We start from the raw sequence: 1,920 nt of genomic DNA, 5'->3' as shown, positions 1-1,920 counted from the left end.
TGGTTACTGTCACTTTGTAGTTTTTGGTAATACCATCTCTTCCTGGTTACTGTCACTTTGTAGTTTTTGGTAATACCATCTCTTCCTGGTTACTGTCACTTTGTAGTTTTTGTTAATACCATCTCTTCGTGGTTACTGTCACTTTGTAGTTTTTGTTAATACCATCTCTTCGTGGTTACTGTCACTTTGTAGTTTTTGTTAATACCATCTCTGTTCAAATAAACTAAAATAAAATAAAAACCACACTGCAAGACATTACGTTATATATAGTCTGACTTTCTGTAAGTTTATTTTTCTCCAAGAACAAAAGACTGTGTCAATATCACTAGAGTAAACTGCACACTATTTACTGTACGATATGATGAGAGCACTGAAAAACAGAAAGTGAAAGAACCTTTGGTTCACATGTGGACACGTAAGAAAAGCAGACGTTTACAGCAAGAGTATCAACAATTTGGAAATAGAAATTTACAATAGTTACAACACAATTGAGTACAAGAATAGCGCATTTGCTAAAGGTTTCTCTCAGAACCCACAGTAACAATAAGCTGTATCAGAGATTGTTCTTTGCTGTCATTCAGCATTTTTTAAACATCATCAAATATAAAATCTACTGCTGTTTATTTGAGAAAAAAATATTGCTCCATAAGAAGCAATTAGAGGAACATTGAGTAAAAATGTGAAGAACATAGAGATTAACTGCTGCTCAGATGAGGAATGTATCAGTCTGTACCTCAGTGGGAAATAAAGTGAACCAAAAATGTAAAGGAAAAGGAATAAGTGTTCAAATAAAAAYTGGGTTGAAACATCTTAGTTGGCAGTGAGTGAATCTGTGTTCAGTTGTAAATTAATTTTGGAGTAATGATAACATCCCTGTGCATGTGTGGGGTTTCACCGGGTCCTTCGGTTTTCTCCCACAGAGAAAAACATGCATGTTAAGTGAGTGTGGATGGGTGTTTGTCTTGTTTGTCTCTATGTGTCATTGTGATGTCCCCCGCCTCTCACACWCTGACTGCTGGACATGGACACCAGCTTTGAGTGAGTGACATGGAAAGAAGAACTGAGTAAAGAAAATTAATYCATTGATGGATGATTCCACATCTCGGAAAGGGCACTGTGTTGTAGGTCATTAAATATAATTTTAAAATGCAGATGAAAGGATATCCAATTATATCAATTCAGAATAATAGATCCAGMATGTTTAGCAAACCAGGGTATTTAATCAGCCTAAATGATACGCCTTAGACAGGCTGGATTTCAATTTGGAGAATTATTTCCAGTGAATGTACAGACAGCAGGAAARGTAGAGTAGCTCAAATTTAACACTGGAATTAATCTTAAAAAGGCACAAGAAAGGATGTTAAAAGTACAGTATCTAATTCATTATAATTTCACAGTATAGTGCACCGTCTTCCTTCACATTCACATATAAAACATTATATCTTTTGAGTTACGCAACACTGCATAACATGCGCTTACATTTTTCATGACTAAGTCTTTAATTGATACATGATGGAAGCGAAGGATTTTCTTGCGATGCTAATTCATGAAGCACCATGAAGTCAACACTGRTAAAAATGTTATAAATGATTAAAAAAAAAAAACAACTAAATTACCATGTTATAAATATTGAAATAAAAAAATAAAATGCTATGATGAGGAAGATATTTTGGATTTACCAACTGCGTAAGACATCTTCATGCTTATGTGAGTGTGTCCAGTGAGCTGTTAAAACATGTGTGACTGTTAGAGTTTACARATAAGCAAATGTTAAATTTATATATTTACTACATAAAGAAACAGTGTTGGTTTTTATAACGCCTTTACAGTACAAAAAGACAATAGGTATCAAGACAATTTCCTTTGACTTTGCAAGTACAATGTTTGTGCTTGTTTTCTTCCAATAACCAAAACCATAAC

At 33.9% G+C, this 1,920-nt stretch overlaps 1 protein-coding gene across 1 annotated transcript in view; it reads right to left on the bottom strand.

The window, feature by feature from the left end:
- Window positions 1-255: 255 nt before the first annotated feature.
- The window catches only part of tub (TUB bipartite transcription factor), a gene marked incomplete in the record, with an annotated part of 21,200 nt that continues 19,535 nt past the window's right edge, over window positions 256-1,920 (bottom strand). Inside the window, 1 exon segment of the mRNA XM_014026636.1 lies at window positions 256-1,920.

The sequence above is a fragment of the Austrofundulus limnaeus genome, unplaced genomic scaffold, assembly GCF_001266775.1.
Source record: "Austrofundulus limnaeus strain Quisiro unplaced genomic scaffold, Austrofundulus_limnaeus-1.0 Scaffold5, whole genome shotgun sequence".
Taxonomy (NCBI): Eukaryota; Metazoa; Chordata; class Actinopteri; order Cyprinodontiformes; family Rivulidae; genus Austrofundulus; species Austrofundulus limnaeus.
Note: the sequence above shows the minus strand (reverse complement) of the source record. Positions and strands in the feature narration are given on the sequence as shown.